Genomic DNA, 17,282 nt, shown 5'->3' with positions numbered 1-17,282 from the left:
TTTATTTTGACGATCTTGAAGAGAAGATATATTTAACCTAGTTTTTAACTCATTTTACATAATTAATTAATTAATCTCGTTTAAGTGAATAAGATTTTTGATCAACTGTAGGATACAAAAAATGAATGACCCAGTTTTAACGATAGCAAAAAAACAATAGATCTTCAAATAAAAACATGTACAAACCATCCTACAATTTTCCCGTAGGGTTAGACAGAGATGATAAAACGTCATTTGGCTCTGTATTTGCATATATACCACACTTGCTGTACATTAAAATATCTTCTCGTGCACGGGAGCCGATTGTTCCGACTTTTGCTGTGTCCATCTTTAACTATTTGTTTTTTTGTCACATTGTGCCTTTCTCGGTCTTTCTTGTTTTCTTCATCCATTAACATTTGCATGGTCAATCCTTCTCCCAATTCTTTTGCTGATCATTCGCTCTAAATGTCCAAACCAACCCAACTCCTTTTTTGATTTTGTCCTTAATGCAAGTCTCAGCCTAACATAATACACGGAGCCCGACATTTCCTCACCTATTGTATTTAGCTTAACCACACATTCACCCGAAACATCCCATTTTGACAGCATTAACCCTACTTTTATTCTTGTTTTTCCAATTCCATACTTCGCTCCCATTCATAAGGGTTGACACGGGTCTGTCGTATCGAAAAGTTTATTTTTTTAATTGGATCACGGGAAGTTTATATGGATTCAAAAAATAAATGGATACAGAAAATTGCAAACGCTACGTAAGAATAAATAATTAACTAATTGTAATAATGTATATTATCGAATGATAATTTATACGTTCGGTATAAAATTAACCTATTTTAAATGGTTTAAACGTGTTAAGGCCTGTTTACAGTTAAAACATGAAGTAACTTGTTAACCTTTTCACATTGTAGACTATGTTGTCACATTAGTATTATGTGTTATAGATGAAAACAAAATGATCCGGTGATAGCTAACCTATTTTAAAAAGCATTATATGATAAACTTAGAATTATACTGGGATAAGTCTTACAACTGTCAATTCATAGTTTACGCAGACAGGGTATAGTCTAAGCTTATAACCGAGTTAAAGGATAAAAAAATGATCTAGGCTTAGAGTATTTAAATTGTGTTAGATTCATATACTTCATTCAGCATTATATCAATAACGTATTATGTTTTTTACTGTATATAAAGCAAAATTATTATTTTATTTAACTCTTACGTGGCTGTAATGTCACACTAGTCAACATACGACACAAGACTTGAGATATCTGTTTTATTTTTCAAATGATGAAGTTGTATCTTTTGTAATCTTCAAATGGACATTTACACACCTGATTTGGAAAGTAAACTTTGTATTACTGTACTGGATTTTAATTCGAAAAATATTTTACCTTGCTACTTAAAGAATGATGTCCGCAAATACAACAATACATCTGTATTATAGAGAGCGCGAAGATATAACACATAACAAGAAAGACAGAGACGCTGTTCTGTAGCTAGTGTTGTGTGAAATAAATTTAGTCGATTGTTGACAGTGCTGGGAATTGCACGCGTGAATTATGAGGGGTGAATTTATGATTTTCATTTTTTTTGCTATAACAGGACTAAGTTGTGTGTGTGTTTTAAAAATAAATTATGAAAAAGGAATTATGAAACTGTATGTCTCCAAGTTTTTTTTTAAATGCTTAAGAAAAGTCGGTCTTTTGCTTGTGGTAACACGATGTTAAATCACTGCGCGCAAATGGATTATTTACCATAGTCTTTTAAGAGTTAAGGACATCCTTATTTATGAATTATTATGAAATTGAAGCTTTATTAGTGTTACACATATGTACTTATAACATTTTTTTACTTTCATGATTATTGAAAATGCAGTGTTATGAATTGAATGCCTATTCAATTTGTAACATTCTTATATAACCACTGCGGTAATGCATTTAATCTATTTTTCTAACAAAGCAACAATACAAAATATAATTTATTCATATTTTAAAAATATCTTCAAAAAAATATCACTAGTATTAACTCTGTGCACTTGATTATTTACACATTGTTTTAATGTCAATTAACTAATTGAATTAATATTGACACCATAAGCTAAAATACGTCTGAATCTTTTTTTTCAGACTGTTTTCGTCCACTCCTGGACAAAGGCCTCTTTAATTTGCCTCCATGTCACACTGTCCAGTGCAATTTGGTAATACTGGTCTAGGTCATCTCTCCTCTTCGGTTTTGGCCACCCTGCACTTTTTTTTAGTGTTCGAGGTCTCCAAGTCAACTGGCTTTTTGCCCATTTCTTGTTAGAGCTTCTGGCTACGTGGCCTGCCCATTGCCATTTTTAATGGTGTCACTGAATTTTGTTCATCATTTTTTACTAGATCTCTCAAGCTTATTTCTAATTTGGCTCTCTGTGTCACTTATAGTTTATCGGTGCTTAATTTGGACGGTGCGACCTTTCTTAGGCCAATGTAGCAACGTGCAGCACACATTTTTAATGTATTTTTATCTTGAAAAAAAACTTTATTCAATATATGAATGAGCCAATGTAGCGTGCTAAAGCCGGGTAGATATAATGGGATATAATTTCTTTCCTTGTTGAACTAACATTCCCATTAGGATCGCCGATGCGTGTAATTTGTCGAAATTATTTTTATACAAAATGTATCCACTGAAGCGAGAAAGGCAAACTGTTAGTGGAATCTAGTTTTTATGCGAGAATAAACAGTGACCCTTTGACATACACACTTTTGTAAACATGGAAAAAAATGTCTTTCAACGGTTGTTTTGAAAGGTTAAATAGACAAATCCATAAAAATCAATTTAATTTTACGGAAATAGTACTATCGGTTTGAAGTATTCAAATAAATCATATTAAATTAATGGGAAGTCTGTTCACTAGGGATGGAATGACTGCGAAAGATATTGAAAGGAGGGTGAGTGCCGGGAACAGAGTGAACGGTGCACTTAAATCGACCTTGGCAAATAAATGCTCGTCACAAGAGGCAAAATTGGCAGTTCACAACGGAGTCCTGGTCCCGTCCCTGATGTATGGGAGCGAAGTATGGACTTGGAAAAACAGGGATGAAAGTAGGCTGAATGTTGTCGAAATGCGATCTATTAGGCGAATGTGTGGTGAAACTATGTACGATAGATGCACAAATGTTGATATCCGTACATTATGTAAGGCTGAGACAAGCATTATCGACAAAATCAAGAAAGGATCTCTGCGCTGGTTTGGACATGTAGAACGAATGGACAGCGAGAGAACGGCTAAGAATATTTACAATGCGAATGTTGATTTTGAAATGAAGAGTTTGCTTCAATTCGAGAACCAATACCCTATGCATCATAAGGTGTGGATATCGGAATAATGATGACTATAATAACACAACAGTTTGAATAAAGGGCTAGAGATGAATATTTCCAAGACTAAATGTATGGTTATTCGGAAAGAGCCACAAACTTTCCCAATGACTTTAAAACTTGGAGCGCAGTTTATTGAGCAAGTTCATCAATATAAATATTTCGGATTCTAGCTGGATGATAAATGGGATCACTCGCAAGAGATCAAAGTCAGAATAAAGGTGGCGCGAGACTGCTTTTTCGGTATGCGTGACCTTCTTTGCAGTAGAGACTTTAATTTAGACCTCCGAATGCGCATTACTCGATGTTACGTCTTCTCAGTACTTTTTTACGTCGTCGAAACGTAGTCACTCACCTAAAATACTTCAAAAAAGATCGAAACCTTTGAAATGTGGTACTACAGGAGGATATTAAAAATCTCCTGGGTGGATAGAGTCCGAAACAATGATGTTCTTCGACGGATGGAAAAAGATAAAGAGGTACTGAAGACCATAAAGAAAAGAAAACTTGAGTACTTTGGGCATGTGATGAGAGGCGAAAAATATAAAATTTTACAAGTCATTCTACAGGGAAGGATTGAAGGGAGACGCAGTGCAGGTAGAAGGCGCATCTCTTGGCTTAAGAACTTACGCGACTGGTTCCATTGCAGCACTCAGTCCTTGTTCTGGGCAGCTGCCAATAAAGTAAGAATCGCAGTGATGATTTCCAACTTCCATCGGGGAGAGGAACTATAAGAAGATAATAACATAATATATAGCCCTGGTTGCAAAGCGTTCCTTCGTTCTTGACCTTTGACAAGAGTAACGAGGGCGTGAGGTTTACATTGTATTAAATGCTCACTTAGTGTATTTTGCTTAACTGCTCGCCAATTACTAGTTCTTCTCTCGACGCGGGCGATGCCCCGACCAGTCGCAGTCGTGATGCTAATTTATTTCTTAAATGGGTGGCTGCACAATTTACAGACAACATAAGGGAACAAGATGCTTAAGGGGTAAAGCCACTCCAAAATTTTAAGCCGCTCGACAATCTTTGAAGTCAGAAGGAAGAATGGGACAATGTTAATTTGGAGCGCCAAATTTATGATCCTGGCATTGCAGATTAAAGGCGAATGAAAATGTATATTGTTAAATGTTAATTCAAACTTTGAACGCGTTTTTCTCAAAACATGTTTTTTAAACTGGCCGGACATGTGACTTAGTTAAAAAAACATTGATTCAATTCTACTATATTATTTATGTTTAAGTAACATGTATTCTTGGCACATATGTATAATTTATATTTGGATAATAATGATTTTTAATTTCTTACATTTGATGAGCTAGGCATTTATAATTAAGTAGTTTTAGTTTTTCTTTTTTATGTTATTGTTTTATTAGTATAGGACTACTTACGCTCTAAAGATAAAAAAACTTCATCTTAGAACAGGCTGTGCTCTGTTAGATGGAGACTATCATAAACAGAAAACACTCCGTTTTCATTTTTCATTAATTGGTTTTATATATCAAGGTTCGTAGGTTTTCACGGCCTTCAGAATACAGATGGTGTTTTTCTGGGTGATTATGCCGTGTTTGTGGGCTTTGTATTGCCGACGTTTCGGAGCACATTGCAGTGTCCATCAGCCCTGAAGATGGACACTGCAATGTGCTCCGAAACGTCGGCAATACAAAGCCCACAAACACGGCATAATCACCCAGAAAAACACCATCTGGTTTTATATAGATTCCCTGTTATTAAGTATGTATATTTTTTTATTTTTTTCGCAATAATTTTATAAATAAATAAATTTAGGTAAAACTATTGATTTTAATTTTAAATAAGATGTACATATTAGAAAATTGTGTAAGCGATTAATAGCAATAAGTAATAGAATGCATATATTAAAATATTACGTCCCAGTTTTTACTACATGAATCATTTATTAAAAAAATATACAAAAATGCATACTGCAAATAAAAATCATGTTTTCGTAATATCAGCATATATTTTAATTTGGTTTTTCTTTTATTTTTCTTTTCTTTTCTTTTCATGGTCATTTCCTACCATATTTATTTGCTATATACTTTTTAATCATTAAAAAAGGAATGGCCCACGCTCAGACGCTGAAGTCCTTGTGGGCATTTTATCCAATTTATGTTATAACTTAATTTTAAGATGTATTTTTCTAAAGTGAATTTTGTCATTATAATTCTATGTAAATAATATTTGTATAGAAAAATAAACAAATTAAAGAAAAAAATAATAATAGTATTTTCTCAAATATATTCTTCATCGAACTACTTACGTAATTTGCGATGGGTTTTCAACTTTTTTTCCTATAAACTATGAATCGTGTCATTTTTAGGTTAAAATTAAAAGTTTTCACTCAAATCGGAGTTCCTTTTTTTTAAAACAGTATTTTCTCATTTCCGTTGGCAATTCTATAGTTTTTTGTTCTAAGTTGAAAATTACAGAAGAAATCTTTCCGGCCGCCAAACACTTTGCACTAAAGATACTCGGTGGCTTTGGGCCCTGACAACAATAAAAAACTTTGACCGTTCGACATTATTTTAAAAAAAGTGTATGGTAATGCCCTAACAAAACGAAACACGTCACAATATAAATTTTTACATGTTTAAAAAATTTAAGTACAATAAAATTCAATAAAAGTATTTTATTTTGGATACCTTACCAAATTTTAATACGGAATTCTACGAATTATCTGCATTCACAATACAAACAATAGAGTTTAATGAAAATTCCGATTAGTATTTTAAGCGACTTATACATTCTTGAGATCATAATATATTTTGTTTATAATTCAATAATAGCTGCTTTTAATTTCAAAAACTAATCATACCTTCAAAAAGTAGTCAGAAACTTATGCCATTTAATATTTAACTTTTTTTAAACGAATGAATATCTCAATAATAAAATACCGGTTTTATAAATATTTATTCGATAAAAAACATTTTTCGAAACAAATCAAGAAAGCTAATGCCAAAGTTTCTTAAAAAGCTTCTAGATCTATCGCACATGTTTGTCTAAGGTTCGTTTGGCAAAAAAATAGATGGACTCTACAAATCTTTTCGGTCCAAAAAAGTCACGTTTTCCATTAGTTGTTTGTCTGAAAGCATTAATACATATATTCGAATTAATTGACTAAAATCTGAATCTATAAATTATACTTTTTTCTGAAGTAAAGCAGCGCTTAAATTTACGACCAGCATCCAGATATAAGAACCATTTAGATTGTGTGTTAATATTTGATTACTTTTATACAGCATACTAAAAAAAAGTGGTTTTAATCGGTGCATTTAGGTTATTTTTTGTTCTGATTTGCACGGGTCAAAGGTCAAGGGTTATGACTTTATTTGACATTAATTTTTTTGTACAATTTGCAGTCTGTCATAATGTGTACTATTATAATAATATATTCATCATTCTTCAGCAATTAATTCAGTTTATGGTGCCAGACTATGAACTACCACTTCATATAAAAAAGCACCTTCCTCGACCATTTTTATGATACGCCTGAAAAATTCTTCTACTTACACATTATTTATTGGCTTATTTAAAAAAAAATGTATTTTATAAATTTATTTTCCTTATGAATCCTCTTTCAAACTCACTATCTGATATTGAACAGTTCTCATCGTGTAATGAGTATATCATAAGTAGTTGTATTAATAAGTTTTTGGTGCAGCCTTAACAGGATCAGGGGGGGCACCGGGAGATGTGCAGATATGATGCACAAAGGGGGGAAGATCCCGATAGCTACTCTTAGGTAAAACTCTTAAATAAATAAGTCGAGTGGAGATAAATCCGCCTCGTAGTGCAGTTGTTAACGCGTTCGCTTACCATGCTTGTGGTCTCTGGATCGATTCTAGATAAGATCATAATGAAATATTGATGTGAAGCATGGTTCTACTATGCAATATTTTACGTTCCTGTACTGACACTTAAGCTAAGTTAAATAGTTAGAATGTAAGCTTAGGTATACAATTGTAAAGCGCCCTTGAAGTGTTTTTTTACAAAAATGGCGCTATATAAATCAGCCAAATATTATTATATTATTACTAGAAGACCCGATTGCAGTGGCAAATTACAACACAGAACACCAGGCTTGAGAAAAATCACATTGAGGGGAGACCCTTAAGCCCACTATCCACTCGTAGCTGTTATAGAGTTCTGGGGGACTCTCTGTCAGCTGCGCATAGAGGAAAGTTATTATAAATATTCCTAAGGAATACAAACTCTATGCAGATTAAGGAGGGGAGAGGAGGACGTATAGACAGAGGTCAACACGTCGTCCCCACCCCTCAGAATCCCCTCAATGCCTCTGTTTTTTTTTATTCAAAAAAATATGTTTACAAACAATTTACATAAATAAACGTATCCAAATATACATAAACATGTTCTTAAAACTATAATAACATAACAAACAAAACTTACACAAAACATAAGTAAAAACACGGATATTTACAATGAGAGAACGACTTTGGATAAAGAAGGACTCCCTGGGTGGTCAGAGGCAGAGGATCCGAATACCACCCCCGTAAGGGGAGGACAAAACAAAATCACATTTAATTTTTGTGTTCTCCCCGGGAATCGAACCCGGAACCTTCCGTGCTTCAGTCAACTGTCTTAACCACTACACCTGGGAGGCCGCCAATTTGTGAAACAAGTTTTTTATCTTCTTCATTTTCAAGAACTGTTATAATGTAAGTATTTACTATCCACTTCAACATGACATTGTATGTTTTTTGTGCTATCTTAAAATGCCAACAATAAAAAGTATACGCTATGAAACTTAAGCAACATGAATATGTGACGTGGCACTGTAGCTAGGGCGAGCACGCACGTTCAGATCCTAGTCAAACACGAAATAGGCGGCTCCGACTCAGACGTCCTAGAGGGCCTTATGCTATTTGTTCTCGTCAGAGAACGTCAAATATTCCTCTAAATTTATTTTCATTAAAATCAGCTTTTAAAGAAGTGGCGGATAATAATACTGTACCTTAGAGGATAAAACACAGGAGTCCACTATTTACCGTCTTGTAGTAAAGAATGCAGAAATTATCGCAATAACCCATTTTAAAAGTAAATAAATTCAAATTAAATTGTAGCATTGAGCTAATTAGGTACCCGCATTAAAAAAATTATAGTATTCAATTAACTCTGCCTACACGGTACCTAACTCTACTTTTGCTGCACAAATGTTTTTTTTAAATGTGAAATAAAAATCTGAAGCCCACTTTGTTTTGATCTAAAAAACGTCAGTTGTCCCAGCTTAGCTATTTAAATATGTATTATTATTATAAAAATAATCATTTTTAAGCAATGAATTTCTTTATAGATAGAAATTATTTCAATTGAAATTTATTTCAACAGAGATGGAAAACATTTTTGAGAGGGGAATTTACATGGGATTTAAATATGAGTAAATGCCTAGACTTCTATATTCCCTTCTCAAAAATGTTTTCCCTCTCTGTTGAAATAAATTTAAATATGAATAACTCCCTAGGGATGAAATCCAGCCAGTCTGCAAGAATTTGGATATACTAAAACATTATTATTTCAATTGGTTCAAAGTTACGATGTTACGGATATTGCTCAATCACAAAATCTTGTTTTCTGATTATTTCGTTCAATGTGACTCCCGTGGTTTATTTTTCAGGGTACATTAATATGTGGCTCAAAAATGAAAAAAAACGTAAGTACTACTTCATTATAACATAATATTATTTTGTGAATGTATGAATTCTTATTAGTTTATTTTGTTTTATGCATTTTATTTTTATATCTTATTTGAATGTTATTTATGAGCTCCCGCTATTTTTTTTTTTGAAAGCATTGAAACCGTAAACAATATATATGTTTGTTCTTAAATATTTTTTTGTACTGTTTAATTATTTTCAAGTGTTTTATCTTGTTTTGGTAGAGATTTTATTCGTCAAGAAAATTACTATTTAATATTTTGTAGTGTAAAATAATATTGCTATGAAACAGATAATTTTTTTTGATGAAGTAGAAAAAAAAATGTGTGTAAATAAATAATTATTATTTGTAAATAAACTTATAAAGTAAGCCAATTTTTATATATATCGTATTATCAGCACTAAGATTTTTTAAAGTTTTGTATTTCTGAAATAACGCCGCGTGTGATGTCAGAGATTCTTCACTGTCAGTTCTTTCGATTGGTTCGTTTACGGTATGTTAACCGGATATCCTTCACAACTCTCATTTAATTGGTTGGTTCATTTGAGCCAGTGACGTCGTTCAAAGTAGTGCGTTTTTAACAAAATATTTTTTATAACTTTTTCGTACGTTTTCGAGAATATTTTCGGTACAATTTAATGCTCCAATTTTTTACCACGCGCAAGAAAACATTTTTGTATCCAATTTCCCGTAGTGCTCATTGTGTATGAACACTTACCTACTATTCTGTCCATGCCTTAGTGGGTTTTGCATGATCATTCAACTGTTTCTCGCACAAAAAAAATAATTATAAAGCAGATATGTGTTAGCTACTAACACCATTTGTCCTATCAGCACGTTGGTTTAATATTTTTGTGCAACTTCTATGACGGAGATGTATAATGGAATTTTCAAGTTAGTGTAATTAGTGTCTTGACAAAGAGACATGTACGTCTCGAAACCGGTAGACATAGAAACGTATATGTTACAGAAAGTTAAGGTGATCAGTCTTACAATTCAGGTGCCGGTCCAAGAACAATGAAATATCGCAGCGCAAACCACCTTATGATTAAATGTTTTACGTCGACCCTCCTAGGACTCGAACTTTTTACTTGACTAGTCATCGAGTCGAAAGCACTCGTCCAGGTTTTTGGTTCTATATAACAAATAGAACTATATTCTTCTTCTTTCCGGACACATACTAATAATAAAATACATATTGGATATTGACACACATAAATTGTCTCCGTTTTTTTTCTAAATTTAAAAATGAACACAAAAATTAAAACCAAATAGAAAAATTCATTCGAAAGAAAATCTTTTGCTCTTCAAGACAGCGTTTGCTTTTATGTAACAATTATTATTTTATTTGATTAAAAGCCTTCAAAATGGAATGTAAAGATTATCAAGCTGACAAATATGAGCATTTTCGATACTCCTTTCGTTGGGTTTAAACTAGGAAATAAAGCTGCTAGCGGTATTTGCGCAGCGTACGGTGAAGATGCTATAAATTATTGATATTTTTTTTGTAAAATAATGAAGGAAATACATATTTTCTAGTATTTTTTTTATGTGTGCTCTTGTTCTCTTTATTAGTATGAAGGAAAAATCAACGAAAGATTTTTAACCTTAAAAGTTTGATATCAATTTCTCATGTTGAATTGCCCTGTCTCGCTACAAAATTGTATGCAAGTTGAACCATTGAATTAATTATTAAACGGATCATCCTAAGAATGTTTAAACAAGCGAAACATGCAAAGATGGGCCATTGTTTTCTTGTAACAAATATTACGATTTGTAGGTTCATTTGCATCTACACACGTAGTGAGATCGGGGTAGCATTATACAAACCAATGTGTAGCCATTAGTACCAATTATATTCGCTTAAATCATCTCCCGCCTACGCGAAGTTAGATGAAACTTTGAATAATTTATTAAATCTGCTTCATGTAAATCGACAGTTTTGTCGTAGTACAAAATAAAAGTTGAAGATATTATGAAACTTATTATATTTTACTATGTCGTATTTCTAAAATTTTTAATAAATCAAATGACAATACATAAAAATACAATCGTTTGACTTGAAACAAAGCTATAATTACTATAAAATAATATTATTCTTTCATTGTTCGATTTTTTGGTACAATAGTTTCCAGTACAAACTTTATCTGCTTATACGGGGTGAATTTCTATCCTATTTATTTAATCCCAGTAAGCCAAAAGTCTAAGAACGGATATTCAAATAAAAGATCAATATGAAAAAGTTGAGATGTTAACTGAATAGTTCGAAAGATGTGTTGACCCTTTTTACTTTATACCCTACATATGTATGTATGTGTAATATAACATGATACGACTGTTACCGGCTAGTCCATACATATGTTTGTTGTCTGTTTGTGTTTTGTCCGACACGTCGCAACCGAGAAACCGATTGACGTGATTTTTTGCATAAAGATCGGCGAAGAGCTAACTATGTCAAAAGCTACTCTTCATCCCGAAAAAAACAACTCACCCCTCTACACCATATTAGAGCTTAAGGACAATAAGAAAACATGCAGTAGTATCAAAGAATTTATTTTCATTATTACAAAATGTGTATCAATATGTTTAAGAAAACAAATTAAAGTTGATGCATGCCACGGATTGGAGATTCTTACAGGATGTCGAAAATAAAATATGAAAATAAAGACTTATTTAAAAAAATATATCTACAAATGGTTACCATGAAGTTACGCATTATAAATAAATTGTCTATGTTTCAACTATACGCAAGGAGCGTGGAATAAATTAAGGATCACATATAACAACTCATACCGACAATTATTCGGATTGCCCAGGTACTGCAGTGCCTCTGAAATGTTTACAGCTGGACGAATAAACACCTTCGCTGCCCTGCTTTGCCAAAGAGCCTGGAGCCTATGGGAACGCCTAAAAAAATCTAATAACGAAATTCTCCAAGCCACTGCAGAGTGGATCCAATCACCGTTGTTCAAGCGATGGCGCGATATGTTAAGACCACCATAAGTGCTGCAATATAAAATTTTATTTTATGTTTATATTTTTGTTTATTGTTATATTTATGTTCATGTTTATATGTTCATATGGTAGAATTGGCTCTGCACTTTATAGCCATTTTACTGGAATAAAAATTTAAATAAATAAATAAATATGTATGTGTATGCGCATGGCTGTATGTACGTGTGTGTATGTACATGTGTATATATGTGTATATATATATATATATATATATATATGTGTATATATGTGTACGTGTGTATGTATATGTATCAAAATGTGTTTACGAGTCAGTTTATATTGTATTAGTCTGTGTTCTCTATTAATTTGTTAACTATTATCATATATTAAAATGTAATTGCATAGCTTGGAACGGGGTATGTACCCTTGTTAGCTGGGCAAAGTGATCGTAAAATTATATTTTTGATAAAAGGTGTAAATAAATAAATAAAAAATTAAAATTTAAAAAAAATAAGTACGAAAAATCACTAATTTTTTTCGTTAAAAAAATTGGGCTTCTGGAGTATTGCAGTTTACCTCTTGCATAAAAATTTAGGAACAGGACATGCTATTTAAAAAAAGTATTTTTTTCTGAGGTATTTTAAATAAATGTTGCTTTGGTCAATCCAGAGAGTTTTTTTTTATATGTTTAATTTTTCACATTATAAAAAAATTTTTTTAGCTAAAAATTTGTACACATATTTTTTGTTTCTTCTTAAGTTGTTAATTTATAATACCAAAATCTTGGTTTTTATTCTGCTTTTATACATGGTCGTTGAATTTTAATTTGTAAATACGACTATAAATAAATATTTCAATATTTATTTATTTATTTTACTAGGTAAACAAACAGTATGTACACATATATTGCCAATTTCTTTGTATATTAGAGTAAGAAACTCATGCACACACCAAAAAAATTGTTTACACTTAATACAATAATTTTAATTATGTTCAATATAATAAATGTAAAAGTAAAGAAATGAAAAAATATTTATATAATAATAATGTTAAATGTCTGCTTCTCTCAAAATTTCAATAATTTTTGACCTAAATTTACATACATTGTCACAAAAAATATCAGCCTCGGTAAATATATTGTTATACTGGTCGCATATTCTAGGTATTGTAGATTGTTTAAAATAGTTTGTTGACGCGTTTTCAGTGTAAAACAAAAGATTTTGTCTTGTCGGTCTAGATATGATTTATTATATGTTTTATTTATGTATTCATTTCAAATTAAATTAATATGTGAATACATATTCACCAACATATTATGGCTTTTCAGGCTTTGCCCGTGTTGAACCGTAATAATTTACAACAACAAAAAGTAATGTCAATTAAAATAATTAATATTTACATTTGATACGATGTTTGAAAAAACTAATCCAATCATTAAAGTTAATAGAATATAGTGCAAAAACATAATTGCTACAATAATTTAAATAGGATTTTTTTTATTTAAATTAAAGTTATCAGTGATGCAACAAATTAACGGCTTAAACAATGTTGATTAAAAGAACGGCATATCAAAATAAATAAAGCAGAAATAAGGATAAGAATGAGGAAGAAAGGAAAGCAAAAAAGGATTCAATAAATAATTTCCCCAAATTTCTTGCGAAAACCACTTGTGAATATTATATAAATTGTGTATTATACGTTTTTGTTTTCTAAAGAAATAAAAAAAAAAACAATGTCACCAGTGGTCGACATTGTTGGCCTCGCAACTCGTCATTTTCAATGTCTTCACGACCGTCTTCGAAACATTTATAGTGGTCGTAAACGGTTGCTGTCTCTTTGGCAAACTCTCCATATGCGGTGTCCAACATTCATATCACGGCACTGCAATTAATTTTGTTTTTAACACATAACTCTCTCATCAACTTCAGGGTGCCCAGATGAATGACTAGACAGGTCTCACCGTTTTGTAACAACAATTCACGAACAGTGTATACTTGTAATGCCGTACTAAACTGACTTCGTGAACTCGGCAATTATTCCCACGTATCTGATATTTTAAGTGTAGGGTATTATTCCTATAGAACACACCTTTCGAACTTTTTCAAAGATGGTGAATGGTAATTATATTTATTTATTTATGCATTTCATAATATAAAAAAAAAATGGTTTACTTCGCCCAGCTATATGAAACAGTACTTACGATTTTCTTGTTATATTACTTTAATTTTTTTTATTATTTTACTTGTTTTTTACATTTATTCTTGAATTGTTCAAACTTTCTTCTGAATATGTTGTATAATTTTTAGGTTAATTTTTTAAGTAAAAATCTTGTATATTTTTTAGGTTTATTTTTGTTTAATAAATCTTGGGTAAAAGGAAATTTATGTTTTTTTTAAAAAAAAGTAAAAATTAAGCCAAATATGTTAGTATTATAAATGTTTGTAAAAGGCAGATTTGCCGTTTATTTTATTTTTTTTTATTTATTTTTATTTTATTAGGGAAATCAACAGTTCTACATACATATTTTTAGTAAACAAACAGATATAGTGTATAAACTCAGAACCAATAACAGATTTCCACATAGTATACAAAGTTAGTAAAGAATATATATATTACATCAAATAAATACATACAATTTATACATATAAAAATGTTATTTTCAAGTACTCAATAATCAAAGATTTTTTAAATATTAATTTTAAGAACATTAAGTTACTGTAAATTGGGCGGGATAAGGACAAAAATGCTTGAAGATAGGATAAGGAGGGGGGGGGGGGGAGATGTACATATTTATTATTATAATGTCTACTAAGTTACATAATACATTTTTAGTTTAAATTTTAAATCTGACAGAGTGATGTTTGTATAATCTATATTTTTAAATTTTGTATTGTACATTGAAAAAGTCCTACGAAAAAAAGCATTTTTAACATACGATGTTTTACTTGTTGGTACATGAAACAGGTGGTACCGTCTACAAATCCTGGCTGGCACATGTATTGTTATTAAACCAAGCAGCTCTGTACAGTCAACCATTCCTGTCACAATTTTGTAAAGCAGTAGTTGGTCCGCACACACTCTGCGGTATTGTAGAGAAATGATTCCATGGAAGGTGGAGGCAGTGAGAGTAGATACATAAGAAATTTAAGGTACTTTATAAATTTGTTTTGAATATTTTCTATTCTACTTATATATATGGCATACTGGGGATTCCATATCTGAGAGGCGTATTCCAAATGGCTTCTGACAAATGTATAATATAATGAAATAAGGGCCTTTGGATTATTAAAGTGTTTACTCATTCGAATTATGAAACCTAACATGCTCAATGCTTTGGAGGTAATTTTATTGATATGCGATTCAAAAAGTAGTTTTGAGTCTAAAACAATCCCAAGATCTTTAATTTCGTGCTTTCTCATTAGTACATTATTGTTTAGTTTGTAATCAAAATTAAGAATTTTTCTTTTCCTTGTGAATGTAATACAGACACATTTATTTATATTCAAAAACAGTTTATTTTCAATACAATAGTCAGTTAGGCGATTAAGATCGTCTTGAATCATTAGGCAATCTTCTTGAGATTTAACTTTAGCGTATATTTTCATATCATCGGCATAAAGAAGAAATTTTGAATAACGAAAGCAAACATCAATGTCATTTATATATATAAGAAATAATAGGGGACCGAGTAGACTTCCCTGGGGAACACCAGAGGAGATTTCTGCCCAGTCAGATTTATACCCACCAATTACTACCGATTGACATCGATTACTAATATATGATATCAGCCAGCGCAGAAGATCACCAGGTATACCTATAGCCAAAAGTTTGCGTGTTAAGACTGAATGGTCAACTTTGTCAAAGGCTTTGCTGTAGTCAGTATATATAGCATCAGTTTGGAAACCACTTTCCATTGTGTTTAAAATATCATTTGTAAATAAAGTAAGGTTTGTAACGGTCGAGCGTCCGGAGAAAAAGCCATGTTGTTGAGGACAGATATAGGATTTTACTGCATGGAATAATTTTTCATAAATATTTTTTTCAAATAATTTAGCGAATGTCGATAGTATTGAAATTGGCCTATAGTTGTTTGCGTCATTTTTTGATCCAGATTTAAATATGGGTGTGATGTTTGCTTTCTTCCATTGAGATGGAAAAACACATTCCTGGAGAGACTTTTTAAATAATATAAAAAGTGGGAGAGATAAATTTTGGTAGCACGTATTATTTTTGTATTAAGTTATTTTATTTATGTTAATAAAATAAATAAAATAACTTAATACAAATCCTTTGCTCCGTCATTTTCGCTCTCGAATAATCTTGAAAATTCGCTGATCACATCAAAACGCGTCCGACTAGTTTATTTCTCTAAAATCAACGTCCAAAATTTCTCTGTGCCCAATCTAGAAAAAAAGGCTCTTAAAAATTTCAATTCAAAATTAAAATATTCCGGCCATTTTTTCATCAAACCTCTTATTTTCATAATATAAATTCACTTCGTATAACTTCATTATGCGCCTCCTTAAAACACGTGCATAGTTTTTATGAATGCCCGCACTCTTTCACATAATACCCATTTATTTTTTATAGAAATTCTAACAAAAGAACTCTCTTTTATTGATGCAACCGAGAATTCAATTGAAAACCAAAAAACTTGTTATGTTTCAATAGAAAATAATACCTCAAAGGAAGCACATGAAATTTTATGTTTCTTTTTGTAGTTAAATATAATTTTATTGTAATACTAGACATAAAGCCTCAAAAATAACTTAAATTATTTTAGGGGCATGAAGCTTTTGCTTAACAACTGAGATAATTTTTACTAAATATAAGTACCTGTGTGAATATATTTTTTAAATTTAACGACAAGTAATACGAAGGTACAAAATATACTTTTTACTTGTCTTATAATTCACATTTTTTTGTGGATTAAGAAAAATTGGTATTGTCTTGTTCTAGTCGGTATTAGGTACGAAGCGAGCTTGTTAATCGATTAGGGTTTGTACGATGCAACCATGTTAATTGAAAAGGCTTCAAATCAAGTGTGTCGACTTGAGGCGTGAGAACGCTTTTGTGATTCGAAAGAACATAATATATCAAATCTCGTGTGAATAAATTAGTGAAGCGCATATTCGATTATGATAATTAAATTATTAGATTATTGACAACACTAAATTATTTCACATTATTTGTAATGGGATTCGTAAAAAATCGGTTATAAAATGGCCGTTAGAAATTTAGTCGTAGAATAATTTGAATTGAATTTG

This window comes from Micrasema longulum, unplaced genomic scaffold, assembly GCF_059751315.1.
Source record: "Micrasema longulum isolate JH-2025_06_02 unplaced genomic scaffold, ASM5975131v1 h1tg000180l, whole genome shotgun sequence".
Lineage (NCBI taxonomy): Eukaryota > Metazoa > Arthropoda > Insecta > Trichoptera > Brachycentridae > Micrasema > Micrasema longulum.
The sequence above is the reverse complement of the archived record's forward strand: the minus strand, read 5'-3'. Positions refer to the sequence as shown.